A 22,281-nucleotide genomic window follows, 5' to 3' on the forward strand; every position below is an offset into this window, starting at 1 on the left:
GGCGGCTCGAGCGTGAAAAACGCGCGACAAGCGCAAAAACGGTGTGACGTATCGATTCATATGAGAATCTTGCAAAAAATACAACTCGAGTGTTTATATTAACATTTAAATTAATGTTCTTAAAATAAATTGAATAAACCAAGATTTTGGAGATAGGAAAAAAATTTCAAAAAAATCTACTTTGGGCCATCGCAGTGAGTACGCATATACTAGTTTCCTCATCCATTTCAGAAACACCCTGTATAACAAAGGTATTATTTACTTTTCAGATTTTTTTTTTTTATTATTTCTTATAAGAATTTAGAATTTATTTTACAAATTTTCAAAGTTAATGATAATTTTTTATTAATTTACGAAATGCGTATAAATAATTATGGATGATTATAGATGGGCTATAAAAAGATCGAAAATAATTTCAGTCAAATAATATCTTGGATGACAGTATTTGAAATGAAAATATTTCAGACGAAAATTATAATTTAACCAACAATATTTTAATTCAACCATATTTTAGCTAATAAATATTTCGGCAAAAAATAATTTAGCTGATTTCAATAACCGAATCATATTCTAAAGAAAACCATTCATTTTTTGTCTAATGTCAATTTTCTTAATTTTGGAGGTCATCAAGTTTTAACTAAGTTTTATTGATTGATAAGTCAACTAATTTAAATAGCTTAAACATTTTTTTTTTTTTGAATATACAACTTGTAAACTACATTTTTTAGCTTAACTTCTCTATGAAAATGAATAATACGTAAATATAGGTATAACTTTCAGAATTGTTTTCATTTTCTAACTCCTAGACGCTTTAAACTACATTTATTTAGATGAATTGGGTTTTTAAAATTTACATTTACAAAAGAAAAATAATTAACGGGAAAATGTATTTTGCGATTTTTCCATTGTAAAATCTAGTTAATCAAATACACATTCACAAAAATTTAATATCTAGATCTATTTGACTGCATTAAACTTCAAAATATTTCACGACTATTCGATCAGTAATGAAAGATTTAATAATATTTTCAGTGAAATTTCGTAAAACGTTATCAGTCGAGATAAAAATTAAAATTTTTGGACCTAAACCATTGGTTATAATTGGATACTTGAGATAAATTGACTCTACCTATACAACTATGAACTATTAATACACGAAAATAATTTATTAATATAAATTTACTGTTCCCTAAATAGACTTAAAATAAATTTGCCGCCCCGGTCAACAAGGTACAGTTGCCCCCTTTAAATGCGTGCCTGATTCTATGAAAAATATGATAAGCTTGAAAATGAATGCTCAAGCTTAATAAATTATTTAGATTATTAGTTTCTACCTTAGTACATTTTAAACACCTAAAAATTGCTTAAAAAGGGTTAAGATATTTTGAAATTTTTATAATTTTGGTATATCTAATACAAAATGCTTGCATGAAAATTTAGAGAAAATGTATCTATGGTGATTTGTTTTTGAATAAAACATAATAAACAAGTCGTAAAAATAAAATTATTGTTTTCGCTGAACAAGAATTGGAACTAGGTAGGTACCTATATGTTGCACTAATGCAGTCCATTGGCTGTCAATTTTCGTGACGATGTAGTGTCCCATGATTAGGCGGCTAAATAGAAAGAAGACTTTAATAACACGCAAATAAACGATGATCGAATCGAAAATTAACCGAAATTATCAATTCTTTTATGAAATCAGAACAAGAAAAACTATTAGTTATAAATCAACAGTAATTTGACATTTACATTTTCAAAGTATTTAATAACTGTTATTTTCTTGCGTGCCTACTATATAATATTAATTATGAATGCACGACAAACGGTCAATATATAAAGTTTGATCAACATTGTAAATTTGATGGCAAATGTCAATGTGTATTGATTTTGTATTTAATTCTATGTTATATATCATATTATGATACAGTTAAATAGCATTATTTTATACATTATATTATATACGATTTACTTAAAATTTGTATCAATGTAATTTTCTTCATTAGATGATATTATAACTTAGTTGACTAGGTATCCATTAGTGTAATTCAATGGCTTATCCAAAAAATAATACTTTCAAACACTAAACCAGAGAATGATTCAAGTTAAGAGAGATTGATATGATTGAATACTCAACAAGAAACTAAAAGGTTGAAGCCCATAAGTGCAAAATATGACTCAAACGCAACCCAAAAGCGCAAAAATAAATATTCCATAAGCACAAAAAAAAAAACCTTTTTAACAAACCATAAACGCATATAAATTAAAAAAATAAAGTGTATTTTATTTAAATCATATAGTTATTAATATTAAACTTTTAGTGATAATAAAATTAATTAAAAAAATTTAAATTTAAATTATATATTATAATGAATACCTTAATATTAAATTTGAAATTTGAAGCCCATAGTCAAATACAATTTGATATAAGTTTATGTTGTGTATACTGTATAGTTATTTTAAATGATTATCAACCTTCACTGTGATTCGTTACGATAAAATACGATGCGATAATATTAAACTTCTGCTTAACTCGATCACTGTTGATTTGTATTTTTAAATTATAATAATTACTATATATTTAATTAAAAGGAATAATTTAATTTATTAATTAATAATTTGCATATGAAGCTTATAGTGTGACGGGTACAATAATTACTTTTGTGCTTGTATCCCACTTCTAAGGTAACTACAAAAGCGCAGAATCATTTTGTGCTTTTAGTTTATCGAAAAAATAGACGATTTGCGCTTTTGGGTTTCACCGAAATAAAAAAGATAACTATTCAACTTATCAGCTTACCAGTTATCTGTACTCCGTACTCCTTTTGTCCAAAGTCATACCGTTAATGGCATTATGTATATCGGGTATATTCTATAATCTATTACCTATAATGAACTATGGTACCTATCTTGTATTGTATAGATATTACTGTAAACAAATTTTCTGTGTTTTGGCGTCCACTCAGGTAAGATAAAGTGTCTCTGATCGTTATTTTATTACTTTATTATTATTATTATACTAACCTAACCACGTTTTTATGCTATTATAATGTACAAAACACTATAAGTATCTACCTGCAATTTGTTTATCGTTTCAAATTTACCGCTACTAAATTCGTGCGACGAGTTCGATAAACGTCACTAATGCTGTCTGCTGGACCACATTTGACATGATGTCGTTCACCACCACTCGTTTTCCAGCGCTTTTTCCGTTCGGTCGGTCGTCGGCTGCCGCTGCGGCCCTCCCGCGTTTCGAAGAACATTCGATAGATGGCGTTAACGGGCACAATCGTTTGCCGACTCACTTTCGGGCACGGTCGTCAAGCTTTTTAGATGTGCCGCGCCAGTTTTTGCGGTAGCTGCAACGACAACGCTATAAGCATTGGTCACGGTTTGGACGCGGATCGGTCCGACGGACTTGCGCCCCTACCTGGGAAAACCGCAGACGGCGAACTCCCAGGTACTACATGGTACCGTAACCCGGTTTATCGTATATAGGGAACCTAACGCTAATTTTTCGACAACTCCGGTTCCCTTTCAAATCGAAAAAATCTTTCGCCTTTTACTAAAGATTTCCGTGGAGGGGAGCACTCATAGGAGTCTAGAATTTAATTTTTATTTTGCCTGATCATTCTGGTCGGGCTTCTAATAACCAATTAATATCAGATAAAACTATTTAATTGATTTATGTTAGTGTCTATGACAGCAGTTCACTAATCAGTAATTGTTAGTAATTTTAGACGTATACTTTCACGATTTATAAGTTTCTTGCCGTTATGCTTATGTTAGTCTTCTAAAAGTAATTATTCTTAACGTCTAAAGTGTGCATTCAAATATGTCAACTGAACCATAGAAATCTACTTATACACAATATACCTAATATGCAGGTACACCAAAATCTCTCTGAGCGACTTTACAATAAAGGTATATGACAAAAAAGTAAAATTACATTTGTTTCTCTTTATATTTCCTATTTTTTTTTTTTTTTTTAAATATAAACTAGAACCAATTTTCTATGAAAAATCATCCTCAAGATTAAAGCTCTTTTTCAGCTACTTATGTCTATCGTGTAAACACACTCGCACAAAGCATTATGACACTCGCAACTAAATAGTAGTGGTACGAAATTCAATCGGTTTACAAAATCAAATTAATCAGCACTAAGGTAATCACTCATTGTAATACAAAATAACTTTCTGTAAATGGTAATTCTGCATTTGAAAAAATAATAATTTAGTATAGGTATATCTATTATTGTGTAATCATTCTAAACTGATATCCTCTAGTAACATATAAACCATTTATCATATGTCTGATATATGCACGTTATATACGACGAATATAATGTTTTATTGTTTAAATTATTTACATAATATGGAATCTATTACTGATTAGTAATTCTTGTAATAAAATGTTTGTAGAAGGAACTGACGCTCTCTTACTAATTAGTTTATGTATTATTTTAAAACTTTAACTGGAATTTGGAAACAATTATATTTAATGATATTATTTACCTATATACAATATCTAAATTTTGTCTGTTAGGTAACTCGTAAGTAAAAAAGATTAATTATATTTTTAAAGAAAATATTTTATTTTTATCTATCCATATAGGTTGATACTCGTGTTATATAATAATTTTAATATGATAAAATACCTGTATAAAGTTTTTGTTTGTGAACTATTTATGATTTGAATCATTTTATAATTTAATCATTGTTTATACAAATAACTAATTTTTAATTAACATAAAAATACACAAGATTGTTAGTACCTAATTCCTATGGGTTGTTTTTTATTTGTTTCAACCATTTTAGAAAAAAATATACTTAATTATAGTTATTTTAACACAATATTTTTTTTGTTTAAGTGCAAAATCATGTTACACGTCACGTTATGCGCCTATCACATACGTGTTTTCAGTTTTTCACTCGAGAAAAAAATAATAAATTGTATTCTGCTTAAAATGGGCAGCAATAAAACTCCACAGCGCATGACGACCTGCGTCCATTGTGATCATTGTGCAATAATCCAATGTAGTTGACTAGATGCGTTCTATTTATTTTCTTCATCAATATGTTGTACCTAGTAGATTATATTATATTGTTTGCGTATCAATATGTTTATTTCGAACTTTTTTTTTATACCTGTTTGGTTCGTTTTTTGTGTTATGCATCGTCTTCGCATTGCTTGTTTACTTTACAACAAATTAGGTATCGTACATTATTTGCGAATTAGCATATTTAATAATAGAACTGGAAAAAATTAGGAACACCCTGTAAAAGCGCAAATTGTTATAATAAGACGTGTTACAATAAACTTAATAGTATTAATTTATAATATTCCATAACATTTCTAATAAGAACTACAATTATAATATGTATATATTGTATAATACATTATACTACATGATGTAATACATATTATACATATTTTTAATTGCCTTAATTCGCAGAGTTTTAAATTCCCTCCATGTTAAGTTTTGTAAATAGCGTCTATTTTTATTACGTTGCAATTGGAGGCTAAACTAAATTGTATAGGTAAGTGATTAGAGTCAAAATATTGTTATAAAAAGTTTATCAATTATTAGTGAAAATTTTTACTAAAAATTATGTAAGCCTAGAAATATAGTTACTAATATTAAAATCTATTCTACGTTCTACGTGTTAACTCATATACTCGGAGTAATTAAAATTTTAACGTTAGGTGTCGAGAGGCGACAACTGATCGAAAAGAATAGAGAAAAAGAAAAAGTGTGTGATTTGTGTAAAACTGGCCTAAGATATGATGGGATAAGATTTTAATACTGATTTATACTGTATTTTTACGGTCCGCGTAATTATTTTGTAGCATTTATGATGCCTCTTGGACCCATGAACCATGTATACCAAAAGTTAAATCTACAAAACTGGTTACATTGTTCATTATTTTGTACGTAAACAAGTTGCCGTAAATTTCAGAAATTTATTTATATATATATATGTATGAGTGCAAATAAGTCTTTGCTGATTATGACGCCCTTAACATAATAACCTAAATGTTTAAATCAAATCAACAGCTCGAAAAAATCTATCATATAATTAAAGTTTTATGGTTCTTAAAAATTAAAAATAAATCTTACAATTAAGGCATGGAATTGAAATTAAAAATTTGTAAAATAATACTTAACCATATAATAATGTGTGTGTTTATATAAAATATCTGATTTAGCTTTTATAAAACTTGTATGTAAGTGTATTGCATCGCTAAATATCTTGTATTATTGCTAATAAACTTAGATAGGTATTCAAGTAGGTATCTACATATTTTTGTTTTTGAAATTATTATTATATATTTTGAAATATGATTTGAATTTACATTGAGTCACTAAGTGAATCACAATATAAATGCACGTATGTCTATCGACATTCATAATAAGACAGTAAGTACTGTATTGCAGTTTTGCTTATGTTGGTTGTTTTTTTAAATACTTAATTTAGCTTATATTGCAATAAAAAAATTGTCAAGTATAAATAGACGTTGAAAAAATCTTTCCTTTTAATTTTTGATAATACTTATTTAAATATTTACACGATAAAAGGCATAGTATAATTTTATTATTAATGGAATACGGGTCTCGTGGATTTTCTGACACTATTATTACAAACTATAAACACACAAAATTATAAATGGATACTTTTATAATTATTCAAGAAATTCATTACTCTATTACACATAATTAATTATTTTTTAAATATTTTTATTTTTGGATTCAGAGTGGAACATTGAATGTATTGATTTTACAATAATATTTTTATTTTTATATACCGGGTTATTCATTCAACATTAGAAGTTCATATAATTTTATTAAATAATTATAAGTCGTAAAAACAACATTTTTCTAAAATACATATATATTTTTTACTATTTTTTAAACTTTATTCTTTTTTTCAACGCAATTAAAAATATTGAATTAATTTAAATCTACAATTTAACCTATTTTCGATCTATAAGGTGTGTTGATATTAACTTAGTCAAATTAAGTAAAATTTATTACATATAAACTATTTAAAGTACCACTACTTATACTTGAAACCTACCTATACTATACAGCTGAGCGAATTCCTTGGTTTTTATTTTTTATAAGTAAAGGTATCTAATAACTCTAATAAGTAATAATAATATATGTATATACTATATATATATTAAATTCGAATAAATCATTACACCAGATCATACCTTAGGGTTCTTTTGTATACAAAATGATTATACCTCTAAGGCAATATCGTCAAGCGAACGAACTTAAAAGTACGAAAAAATATCTATAAAATATATGGTCTACTATAGTGGAATACTATGGTGATATTTTTGTCACCCAGTATATTAGTTAAAATATCCATTATATCTATGTATATATTAACTCATTAAGGGCGTTTTAAATTTGCTTTAAAATTATAACTTCGTTATGAACAACGTGTAAAAAGTCGACCTCGATATCATGTATGCGTTTAAGTTTATAAAATTAACTTTTTTGAATATCTCGCTTTTTATTGGTCATACAATAAAAAGTTTTTCATAAAAATTATAGAGAAAATAAACATCTACGAAAAATGTTTTACAATATTTTCACGTAAAAGTTATAGTTCTTGCGTTATAAGACCAACGAAATATACACTTTTTATAAAACATGATACGTATTTTCGCTGAAAATAAGTAGCCTATATGTTAATATCTCGCTTTATGTACAAAAAAAAAAGTTTCAAACAAAAATTGTAGAGGAAAAAATTATCTACAATAAATGGTTATAAATATATCCAATCATACTTACGGTATACGAATTTTAACGTTTATCGTACAAAATTAAGATGATGTATGTATATTATATTTAAATATACGATAGGTAATTGCATTCGTTTTACGTAGGTACGATGTATTATGACTATTATTTACATTGTCGTTGTATAATTAACTGGGTCAACTGGCGCTAACTGAGAGGTTTTAGGTAACGTGTATATAATATATATATTGGTTTAAGGACCGGTTCATCCTTTTTTTTTAGGTAACAATATAAACATTGCCGAAGCCAGCTGCAGCTGCATATTCCTATGTCGGATTAGCCCGCTGCACGCTACTCGTTTACTGTATAGTACAGTTTAGTTGTGTTTGGCTAAAAATAGTAAAAATATTACAGCAGCGTTTCAACTGTTTAATTTAATTTTTATTAATTGTTTTAAAAAGGAATGACTTAGTGGTAATATCATTGGTTTTAAAATGTTTTTACATAATTTTTAAAATAAACAAGATTAAAAAAAAAAAAAAATTATATTCTACAATAATAATTTATATCGTTTTATTTTTTTAAGTTTTTTTTTACTTTTTTGAATGATAACATACATTTTTAATTTCATATTTTGAAGTAGAATATTTTTTGGAGTTTTTTAATACATTAAAATCAGAATTTGAACAAGTAGACTATGAGTTAAAAGTATTTAAAGTAAAGGTAAGTGGAGTAGTAGACTATAACATTTTGCGGGGTACTCCACTTCGCTCACCTAAACATTTAATACTTGTAAATCATAAGCTACTTGTCTAAATTTCAATATTCTTGTAGCTATTGAAGAACTCCAAAAAATATTCTGCTTCAGAATATGAAATTAAAAATGTATGTTGTCATTCAAAAAAATAAATAACTTAATAGAATTTAATGATAAAAAATATTAAAAATATAATTAAAAAAAAAATGTTTTATGTCCACTAGAATTTATGGAAAAAATATAATTTTCAAAAATTTTAATAAATTTTAAAATAATAAGTGGTGTTCAATAAAATAATTGCCATGTATATAATTTATATTTAATATAATTATTATTATTATGGTTGCTATGGTAATTATTTGACGAAAGTATTTTTTAAATTTTTTGTATAATAGAGAAGTACATTGCTAATTCAGGTGAAGCTAATGCATATTAACTGTGATTGTCAGCGTTAATTCAAAGAAATATGAAGTTATAAATTAAAATTATAGGTAGGTACACGCGTACCTAATTTTATTTATTAATATTCATATAAGTATGTACCAATACTGGTCACTAATTATTAAGTTATTTAAAGACTAGTCAAGAAGAAGAAATTCTATAAATTATTAATTTATATTTATTTATGAAACGTATATTCATTATTTCAATTTCATTTTCAGTGCATGATATTTAAGTGGTTTAATTTCGTCAATTGGGCGTAATATCATTATAGTCGTCTGGAAATCATGCCGTCGCCTTGGATACGTGAGAGACCGAGTATAGACTGTTACATGATGAAAGAAATGGTTTGTGAAAAATTGTTAAGTAAATGAAAAATAAATCTAAGTCAACCTATGATAAAACATTCATTGAATAATGTATGAGTTGGGTAAAATAAATGTTTATATTTTATTCATTCAACAAAAAAAGAGTATAATGTATTACGTAATATATAGTTGAAGTTTATAAATATATAGAATTCCATTAGCTCTTTCGTAGGTATACGTTATAAGAAGCGAATACTCGATGCAGACTCAATTATTAGTTTTTAGATCAAAACATTCGAAACGCATTCATTTAATATATTAAACGTTTTATATTTTTATTCGGCAGTTCGATGTATAAATATAAACGTATAATCCAAATTTATTATAAAATTATATGTTTACCGGGATGCAAAATATTATAATAAATCGGTTGAATTTATGAAAATATAACACCGAGGAAAAATATTATCTTTACCCATTGTGATTTTCTTGATCCTAAGGTAAGATTTACAAATACGTTTTCCGATTACCTAATTTATTTTACTACAGAACTAATAAAGTGTTATTTTACTCATGTCATTTTAGGCTTTAGTCACGGAGTGACCATTAAAAAGATATTACATGAACTTTCAAGGTTCAGTTAGACTTCATGTGAGCTAAGAGCTTGTTGTTATTATGTATATGTATAAAATTTGGCACTTGATACTAGATAATATATTGCTTTTGTCGCTAATCATTTAAAGGAAATTATGTGAATTTAAATTGTAACGGTTTGTACTTTAGATAATTAAACTTTTTAGTTTTTGAATTATCAATTTATCAATTATTAATTAGCTATAATAACTAAAATCAGTTATACAAGCAACTGTTTGTTTTTCGAGGCCAATTATTTATATATATTATATAATATGTAAGTAGGTATTTAACAAACGTGTCAGTTTATATGTATTCAGATTACTATGCCTAGAGGCACGTTTAAACGTACTTGGTAGGTAGGTATATTTAAGTGATCTAATTGAAATTAATATACCGATCAATTAACTATGTCCTCTGGTAAAAATTAAAAAAAAAACTTTGTTACCTACATATTACATTTCGGAAACATTATTGACAATATTTACAGGTACAATATACACATAATACATAATACATTACCTATTTAATATCGTTTACACATATTATGTAATATGTAACGCTTAGTTTTTGTGAATTTATCGATACATATATTTATAGAATCTGGCTTAATATCATATATTATTGATAATGTAAGTACAGTTTACATATAATAGATAAAATCAAAAATTTTATTTCAACGTATATGTTAGATTTCTTAAATGACGATTAAAATTTTTGGTGTAATATTTTAAATATTTCTAATGGACTAATATATTGTCTCATTAACAAGTTTTGGCAAAAAACTTGATTGTGCTATTATGCGCTTATACTCAAGCCAGTCAAGGTTATTTTTCATAAATAAAATGATATCCGAGTTTTGGTAAGCAACACTTTTTTACTGCGTATTGTGTAAAATGGTTGATTTTATACATAGGTACACACAATGGGACATCATTATTTTATTATCTAATCAACATTACGATATTACTTTCTTAATTTTCATTTTATGATTACTGATTACATATTTATCATGATCTATGCCTAAGGTTACATGTTATGTCTCCTATTCTATAACAGGTTTGGATTTATATTCAAACAAATGTAAACTTTTCATGCCGATTACTGTTAATATTGTTTTTTTAATATTTAATTTGTTGTTGAATGTACAGTGAAATTAATTGTTAAAAAGTATAATATATTTGGAATGTGAATAAGTTTTCTCTTTTTATACATTATTCTTTGTAGAATTATTTAACCAAGTACAGATATTTTTAATATTTTAAAGACTTTTAAGAATAAAATATGTTTTACTTACAAAATCAATATTTTTGGAAATTTGTAAAAGAATTTATGATAATTGTTCTTTTCATGCTAAATTATTTAATAATAATATATACATTAACTCTTGGTAAAAAAATATAATTATTAATTTGATTAAATTTGAATAATAATTAAAAAAGATAATATTTTATCAACATTTGTAAAAAGAAAAAGGAAGAAAATGGAACATTTTAAATGATTTTAAACATTTGTTAAACATTTTAAGTATCTACAGTAATAAATTGTTGAACAGATCATTAAAAAATTTCAATAATCGTTTGAGAAGAAATATTTATTTTATGGGTGAATGTACAATGTCATGAATATTTGATTTTCAAACGCTCATACAAAATTAATTTGATTTCCTTGTAGAATTATTCATTTTTAATATGGGTTAAAAAACACATGAAGAATTTTTTGTAATACCAATTTTTAAATCTCAGATAAGAAAAAAAATGTAATGAATTTTTAATTACAAAATAATTAAACATTTTTAAGATTTTACAAAGATTTAGTCAAAATACATAATTAAATCGCTTATAAAAAAATATTGTGATTATTTATTTTCAATATTTAATAATTAGCATAATATGAAGAGTTCCTTTTATTAAATTTTCTCATAGTTTTACTGAGTAAATAATTTTTTATTGACAATTGAAAAAAAAAATTTAAAAAAATGGAGAATTCTTATTGTCTATAAATGCCTCAAAAAATAGAGACAAAAAATTTTGAAAATTAAATAGTTTAGAAGATTTAAAGTATCTACGAATATTCATATTTGAGTTTCATCAAAAAAAACAAAATTGATTTTCTAAATAATTAAAATTTAAATTTGTGTAAAAATTCCTGTTTTTCCTGATTATTTGGAAAAATATTGATAATTTTTAACCTCTAAAGCACAAACTAGATCCAATTTGCTATCCGACACCACTTTCAAAATTGAAAATGGAAGGATTTTTGAATACTTATCGTGTATACAGCACAAAAACATACAAATTATTGTAAAATCAATAAATCCGCTCATAATCTAAGACATTTTAATGATTAATACAATTTTGTATCTTATTGATTTTAAAGAATGCTTTTTTTTTTTAATTCTTCCGTTAATTATTACTTATAAAATATAATAAAATTATAGCAAAATTACACTATGTTTTGAATAACACGCAATAAAATATTGTCAAGGTATTTTCATTTTCATTTCACATGAATTTAATTTGTTGGTTTATCACTACATTTCTAGTATAAATCACGTTATCTCTTACGTCCTTTATGAAATGCTAATTTTCCGACCCGTTTATTCCTGTCTTTTGCCTCAATGGTTTAAAGTAAGGGATGACTTCCACTCTCGGATTGAGCTTGTTAACCTTATTTACCGCCTCGTAATGTATATGCGATGTATATACATCTTCTCATATCTACTTGTATAAATGGATTCCAAACTCAATTAATATTGTACACCCTTTTATGTACAAAGTTGATTTTGAGTTCGATAACAATTGCATATAATTATACATTTATTAATTGTGGCATAATAGAAGCCAATAGATTTATTTTTAGTTAAAAGTGATATTTTATTATTTATAAATATTCTATATTGTGCATTGGTGCACTTGAAATACTTTCTATTTTATCTGATTGATTCAGATAGTTTTTCTTTTTTTCGTTTAAATAAGTTTAATTAGTGAATATAAAATTAAAGGTAGGTATTTAATAATTTAAAAGAAAAAATATAGGAAAAACACATATCTTAGCGTTAGCACTCATTTTGTATGATATCTAATAAGGTTTTGGACTTTTGAAAATTAATTTGCTATCTTAGTAAATCCTGATAAAATTTAAAATATAGAAAACAGTAAGTACGTGATTACCACTCTAAAGTTAAAAGTTAATAATCTAAATTATTAATGAATGTAATACACATCATGCATTGTAAAACATGCAAATTTAGTTTTTATAAATATTACTATAAAATACAATATTAATGTTAATGAACAAGGAAAAAAATTAAAAATGTGATTATTGTTATATCAATTTTGTATACATTTTAAGTAAATTATAGTTTATTCTTTTTTAAATTTTAATACAATATTACCAATAGTAATTTGAATAAGTATACTTTAAAATAATTTTAAATATAAAAATAATTTTCAATTAATTAATTATTTTTGTTGTATTGAAATTCAAGTAAAATAATGATCGAGACATTCAACTGTTGAATATCTTGTTAGTTTTACATAACTAATTTATGATTTTTTAAATTTATTTCGATTATTAAATGCAGTATTCTCGTAATATAAAAAAATAATTCAATTTAAATTACAAATAATTTAAATGTAAATAAGTATATATATATACATATATCCTTTATAGAGAAGAACGAATGCAATTTTATTTTATAGTTAATTATTTAATCGCAGTATAATAATATATTTTACGTGCACTATAATAATATAAATTGTTAATGTTAGCGTTTTAAGTAAGTTAATATTACCAAAGATAATATTAGATATTATAATATATAGTACTGTGTAAGTAAATACTATACTGTAACAGCTATTGAAAATAATTAACATTTTATAAAAAAAATTTCTTTATACAGTAATAGATGTATTTCATTTTTTTTTTTTATTTAAGTCCATAATGTGTGTGTGAAAATAAATGATAATATTTACGTAGGTATATCCATTACATAAACTGCCAATTGCATTATAAATTTTACATTTAATATTACTTCACGAAGTAGATATTTAAGAGTTAATCTTGTACACATAATATATTAATATATAATATTATATTATATACATTATACCATAATTAATGATTATAATAATTAACAATATATTATTGTTACCATATGGGCCATTTGACATGTACAGTAGATATTGGTACTATAGGATAATATTCGTATGTATGAAAAACCTGTAATACAAATTTGAAGTTAACTGTAGCGATAAATTATGATTGTCGTTAAACCAAGTAGCATATTTAATTAAAAAAAAAAAAAAAACTGTAGGCTATGATATTATACATTATAAGTATTTCGATTGAATAGTTTTATATTTAACATGTTCTTACACCAATTTTTTTTATTTTCAAACGTTTAAACCATGTTTGAGATGTGAGGTGTACATTGTAGGTACATTTTGTAATAACTATTAACTAACGATAAATAATAAATGTAGACATGTAGTTTTCTGATTACGGCCAAATGTCTAACGATAGCAGTTTACCTACAACGAATGACAATACGAGACACGCGGTACTTGGAAGAAAAACTATTAATCCAATACCTAATTATTATATTTTTATTGCAAAATATTTAAACGCGCCATAGTGATTGTGACAATCGTCGAGGACGTTAATTACAATCATTATTGAGATGATACGATCAAATTCACAGTGTTTATAATTTTTGTTTATTATTATGTGATGAGAAAAAGGATGACGCTATACATATATGTGTTGACACAGTGTTTTTAAGACAATAATAGAGGTCTAATTATTTATTATAACCTTGAGTTACTCTATTAAATTAGATTAGATAGATTAAATAAGATTCTAACCCCATATGAGAATACCTAAATAAATAATTTTGTGGTTAAATATTTTAGAATTTCAAAATCAAATCAAAAATATCCATGATATATAGTCGAATTATAAATAAATACAAACTGAATATCATTTTTAGTATATTATTATACGTATAATTTATGTAAGTAATAAGTCTATTAAGTTTTTTCTCTAAGTATATAATTTAATTGAACGCATTTAAAATGACACATTGCACATATATTGTGACGTCATTCACAAAAATTTTCGTTATATGTATAAATATTTGTTTATATTTACTTTAAAAGTTAACATTCGTTTTAAGTTTGAAAAATTTAAGTACTCAATAAACTAATTACAAGAAAATTGTTGAGTGGTCGATACTTCAAGATAATGTAAGTATTTACAAAAAATAATAATATTTTTAATTTAGCAAATATAATCATATTTATAACGAATTGAGTTTAAAAGTCCAGTTCGTAGCCTAAATTCTTCTCTTAAATTTATTACTGATGGTTTGTGGACCATAATGTCACAAATTATCTGATCTGTAGTGTAATATACGTATAATGACGTACGTAGAGGTATCTAAAGAAAAAAATTACTTGATTTATTTTATTCAGCTATTTTTAAAATACTGAATTGCGATGATTATAAATCGTAATACATTGTAAAACGTTTTTTGATTACAATTTCACTAGATTTGGCTGTAAACAGTAAAATTTAGTTATTTGCTTAAAATTTAAAAATACCTAATTTATCAGTTAATATTCTTTTTTTGATTTTTTAATTTATATTTTATATATTTTACTATTATACATATATACTTACTATAAAGTATTACCAACGATAACTGGATAAATATGCGTTTCATCTGTATCAAGTGCTGTTGAAATTGTCCCTGAGTGGGATACAATAGTAATAATTGTTTTTTAATCCAATTTAATTCAAATAGGTATTTGTGAAAGTTGAGATTTAATAAACAATAAACATACATATTACACATACATAGGTACTATTACTTTATTGATTGAATTATGATGAAATGCAAAAAGTTTAAATCTGGTCAGGAATGAATCATAAAAAAATGAAAAATGTTAAAACCCTATCCAATTACATAATTATATTTATTTGTTGGAGCTTAAGTTTATTCCACACATGTACAGGTAGTGCAATTTGTGCTAGTTTACAATATATACCTACCAATTATTTTATTAGAAAATGTATATATCTCTTAATATTTAATGATGCGAACATAATACATGAATATCTGCCACAGTATGAGTATACGTAACTGTGAAAATATGTGAGTGTAGGTAGATAATTAGGGCATTAGATTGAATTTTTATAATTTTGTCATTACAATTAGTTTGAAATAGACCTAGCATATAATAGTTCGACCTTCGTCTCATTATCGAACACGATAATCAGCATCACGAATATTATGATAGTTGCGTGGTAATATACCTACTCATACCTATATAATAAAATTAATATTATAAGTCTGCAATTTTCATTCACATATACTTGGGTAATATTATATTGTACTATACCGAGCCTAAACAAATTAAACATGATATTATAATAATACCTGTTTTGCACAAAAAATAAAAATACTATTACATAAGAAAGGTAATATAACGGTAATGATATCTAAAAAAACAAATACACTTGATAATGACATACTGGAGTCTGAAAAGCTCATGTTGTGGTTTTTAGTGGAACGCTATTATAATATCTACAATTCTAGCAATTATATGTAACCTGTGCATAATGATATGTAATTTAAATAATACACTATATAGTAAAAACATTTTACATCAATGAATTGTCGCCAACAATTAAATTCGATCTATTATTTATACAATTATGTTTTAGATGTATAAGACGTTACTAAAACCATTTTAAATGTTTTATTACACGAAATATTTTTTTATTAATTAATTTGAAATGCGGTTAGGTATCGCATATAATATTTTATCTATAAATAACTATATATTGCATATTGAACACGGTTATACGTAGGTATATGCATATCAGCTTATAAATTAAAATGATTTATTTAAGGCCATATGCTATACGAATTCGTGCTATATTTTCTTTGAGGTTTTTACTTTTTGTTCTATTTATTCCATATAAATAGAAAAAATCTATAATAACTCAAAATAATATTGTCAATATGTAATTTTTATTTTTTTTTTCGAATTCTAACGAAATGAGTCGTAAGCCACGTTCTTTCATTGATTTATTAATAGTTTAAAGTTATTACTTGTAACAACGAAACCGCAAAATTGTGTAAAATGGACCCAGATCCCACAATAATAGATACCTGTCTCGTGTGTGAAAATATAATTTGGTTCACGTAATGCTTACGTGGAACAGAAAATAACGTTTTATACACGAAATTTGTTCTGCCAACGTGGAATTATAGTGAAATATCAATTTTATTTTAAATTATCATCTCTACAGTTTTGTTAAAAATTCTTAAATAATTACAATAGAAAAGTGCTGTAGAATTAATTTACAATACAAAACTGTAATATAATCTGTAACAAATGTAAGATTTTAAGTAAAAATTAATTTGATCGTAAAATTTTGGTTACAAAAGTATAATATAATCATTTTAATTGTATACATTTTTTTTAATAGGCCTAGCCCATGTCATTAAATATAATAGGCATATAGGAACCTAAAAACATTTTAATGTAAAAATTAAACATATTTCATTCTGCAGTAATGTAATAAGTACCTACATTTTTTCACGACCCTGAATAAAATGTAAACCTGTATAAAATTGTAAAAATACCAAATCTCAATAGTAACATATACAGGTTTTACTATACCTACCCACATAAAATATGACTCAAGGAGGTTATCCAGTCACCCAAAACACTCACCCTGATTGCGATATATAGAATTACTATCTTTAACTTCCAATACATTTATAGTGGCTGTTTATTACTTTAAGAGAATTTAATATCGTAGTTAAAAGTATTTTCTCAAAGTAAAAGAATAATACATTTTATTGTAATAAACAGAATGTTTTGGCTACATTTATTACTTACTAAGTATTTAGTATTTACTATTCTACTTTAGATGCTAGTTATGTCTATTAGTATTATTTAAGTTCATTTGAAAAAGTGTTATTGTATAACCAATAATTAAATGAACATATCCCGTGAAATTAAAATTGATCACATTTATATGATAAGAAATTTTTCACTCGGTAGTTAATAAGATTTATATTCAATAGTTATAAAAAAAAAAAATTGATTTTGGGCAATTGTACACGAGCGTTGTCATAATAGTCTAAAAAAAGTTCTAAATATTTAGCATAAAATTATGCACTTAAATGTATTTAATTTTAATTACCAAATTTTCTTTATTTTATATTTATACGTGTGCAATACAATTATTTATATAAATAATTAATAAACTACTTCTGATAAATTATTATATTATATTGTATTATTATTGTTATAATTTCAAAATTATATTAAAAGCAAATACATTTTTATAGTAAAAATTATAATTATTATTATTAATTAAATTTTGAATAAAGAAAAGAATAAATTATACAAAATAAGCTACTTAGATTTTAAAATATGTCATAAAGAACATTAGAGTACCTGGCACCTGCACTCATTACTCATCAGTTATCAGTGTTATCACCTATATAATCAACTATTGTACACAAATATGAAATATCCTCTAAGTTCTAGTTCTAATTATGATTTATGAATTAATTTATTTTCTCAATATATTTATAAAAATATGTTTTTTAAACTAATCATAAAATAACAAAATAAAATAAATTTACAGTTTGTTTAAGCGATATATGAACCATATTAATTATATTTCGTAGAGTTGGTTTAGGTCTGGTTATAAATGAAATTGAATGTCAGCTGTCAAAAACAATGCAGTCTGTCATATTATATGACTCATATAAAATAAGGTACTTACTTCAGTTTAATATATGAAATTCAATCAAACGGAGAACCTTTTGTTTAAAATGTCATGTTTTTCATTTGCTTTGTTCAGGTCATACGAATTATTTATGTCATACAGCGTGATTAACTAACATTGCTTACCTCATTTTTATTTTTAATAATGCAATTATTCAAAATTAAATTTTTAGAATATTTAAATATACTTAAAGACTTCTAAAAGACTCTAAATTCTTTACATTTGTTGTAATACTTATGAAGTATTTTGTGGAGATAACAAGCTTTTGTTTTTCAAATGACAACCCTATACTTAATAATTTTATACAGTAAATTATTTAATGGGTACATTTTTTGAACATTTTTATGTATCAAAATTAAAATTAGAACAAGTAATTTTTGAATTACTAATATATTTCTGTACTAAAGACAATAGGTTCGATAGGTCCATGATATGAATTTGAAAGATACGAGGTCAAGTTAATTTGAAAATTTTAGTAATTTAAATAAATTATCAATAATTATATTATAATTTATATGAATGGTATCAAGTAATATAAATATACAATTCGAATATTACACATATCATATATTTAAATATTTTTGTGAAATAATTTTTAAGACTTATTATTCTAAAATAAATATTTTTATAACTAAAAAACTACTTTTTTTAACTTTAAATCAAGTACATTAAATTAAAAAAAAAATGTATCCACTTAATTATATACAATAAAAAAGGGAATTCTCATTTGAAGGTAGAAATTAAATGAACTATCTATGTTAGGTATAAAATTGTATTTATTAACATGTATATTATATAGTTTAATATACAAGTCAAATATTTGTCACGTATAACTTTGATTTATCTACCTATACATCCTATAAAGCAATACTGTTTTTATTTTACTCGAGCTAACAGAGAGGGCGTATACCACACAGAATTATTTTCTTAGATAATCAAATATGTTTTACTTAAAATTTAAAATATCAATAGACAAATAATTATTAATCAATCACTGATGAAAATCTGTTTGTAGTGTCTTAACTATGTTTGTTATTAATGATAATATTCTTTTTAATATATGAGTTAGAGTATTAACAATTATACACCTATGTTTGTGATTATTATTCAAATATTTTGCTAAATAGTTAGTGTGATATTCATACCAACAAATTATAAATATATTCAATTCGAATATTATGGATTATAAATGAGTTCAATAATGTTTTATAGTTTTAATTAAATAGTTGTATTAAAAAAACAGGTCAAATAAACAACATCTCATGTTTCAAAAAAAAAGTCAATAGCTATATTATATAATATATACATCATGGCTATACATAGACAGTTTAAGCTAAAAGTAATAACTAATAGGCTTATAATAAATAGTCTCGTATTTTTATACAAGTAGCAATAATTATATGAATAATTGATAGGAATAAATAATTAAGACATAAAAAGTATTTTACGGAGTTAATAATATGCTATATTAGATAATATGCTATTATTGTCGCTTATCCCATAAACGTGATAGATTAAAATAGACTTTCAAATATCTTCACAATCCTAGGAAGTAAAACATTTATGTTATCAGTGTAATCACATTATTTTTTTTATTGCTAGGCTGGTAGGTTAATACTCAATATTCACATTATCAATTACTCTTATAGGTACATTTTAATTTACTTATATTTATAAGTGTATACTATCTTTAGTATATTTATAAAAATAACCTTATACTTTCTAAAGATATCACACGAATAGGTAACAATAGTATAATTGTTTTATAAGTATGTAAGTTACCTCCCTTTCACTATTACATTATCTGGCTACCTACCTATATATCAAAAATTGCAGTCTTTAGACAAAAATAATCTGAAAAATGAATGCTGGACAAATTATTCATTTCAAAAGTGTTCAATTATAATTTATTTAACTCGAACCGTATTTTATTAATTTAAACATGTAAATAATATAATAAAGTTACAACCATTTTTTCTTTGACATTGCCTTAATGAAATTATTACTCGTATGATATGAAGTGGTTAAAGCTTTTAATCAAAATGCTTGTTCTCTAATTTATCTGTATATTCATTGAAAATTTGTAGATATTTGCATGTTAATTAACCTACTATACTCATTTATTATTAAAAAATTTATTTTACCTACTGAATTGATACTGTGATTATTTTTTTTTTTCAATAATTAATAATACCGTTAATTTTTTGTGCTGGTAAAAAAAATAATAATGTTGTAAATTAAATTTCAATTATGTAAAACCGAAGAAAAAATTAAAATATATAGGTACATGTATTTTAGATTCTGAGTGAAGTGATGAAAATATATTGATTTTACAATGTGATATATGTTTTATTTTTTTATCTGTAAATATTGTTGGGGAAGTAAATTATTAGTAAATATTATTTTGTTATAATTTAAAAACATTATTCGTGAAAACTTTAAACTTTCACATACATTATATAATTATAAATTTTACTTTATCCAATGATATTTTCAAAACATGTAGATTAATGTTAAGATATTATATTTATTAACCTATCTATTCACACTGTTTTATAGTAAGATGCGTATTTATTAACTCAAAAAATTGATAACATAATATTATAATAATAGAATAAATTCAATATTTTCAGAAACAATTTTATCAACCTAAAGTAATACTAAAAAAGTAAAATAAACGACTTTAATAGCTTTATCAAAAAATATATTACGAAATAAATCTAGTGAAATAGATTGACAGACCGTTTCAGTCCAGAATCGTTTTTAATGTACAATAATGATGAATCACTGAATTAAAATTCATAGTTCTTAAAAATGTAGTACAGTAGAACTTCGATTAACCGTCACTCTCTGTTATCCGTCATCGGTCATCGCCGAAAAAAAAAATAATTAGGCGATTAGACGATTGTGATAAACTCGTCGTGGTGCCCAACACAGTAACTATAAAGTGTATAAAAATAGTTTGTAATATGTACATATCCAATATGAACGATAAACATGATAAACGAACTATAAATTTATGTGTGTATGTATTGTAATTTAATCAGTGACCAACGTACAGCCTACGTGTAAGTGTGTACCGTGTGTATTAGTGTTTTCGTAGTTTATGTGTCGTGTACACACACGTAAAAATATAATAAATGTGTGTATATGTATGTACACGTTTTTTTTTTTTGCAAAATTTCCGTTAACTGTCTATTCGATTAACCGTCATAGCCCCGGTCCCGACAGTGACGGTTAATCGAAGTTCTACTGTACTTGGAAAAAAAATTCCGAAAAAAATTGTTTCTATTAAATGGTTTTCTGATAAAATATTTTTCTAACCAAATAATTTTCCAATTAAAAATGATATTGTAAAATATAGTTCATGAAAAATACATTTCTGATTAGATATTTTTCCAGACAAATACAATTTCTAACATATTATATTTCTAATATTGTGCATGCTCCATTTTTGAGTTTTTCTGTTGGTATATTTATTAATATTTTAATTTCATACTCTTATAGATACTTATATACCTAATACTTTTACTATACGTCTATACTCTATATGCACTTGAAATAAT

At 24.5% G+C, this 22,281-nt stretch overlaps 1 non-coding gene across 1 annotated transcript; it reads left to right on the forward strand.

The window, feature by feature from the left end:
- Positions 1 to 3,521: 3,521 nt before the first annotated feature.
- Positions 3,522 to 3,640, forward strand: LOC112591494. The gene has a single exon (XR_003114509.1). It is a non-coding gene; the product is annotated as a U5 spliceosomal RNA (small nuclear RNA).
- Positions 3,641 to 22,281: the final 18,641 nt, after the last annotated feature.

Source organism: Melanaphis sacchari, unplaced genomic scaffold (genome assembly GCF_002803265.2).
Source record: "Melanaphis sacchari strain LSU unplaced genomic scaffold, SCAv2.0 Contig134_pilon_pilon, whole genome shotgun sequence".
In the NCBI taxonomy this organism is placed as follows: Eukaryota; Metazoa; Arthropoda; class Insecta; order Hemiptera; family Aphididae; genus Melanaphis; species Melanaphis sacchari.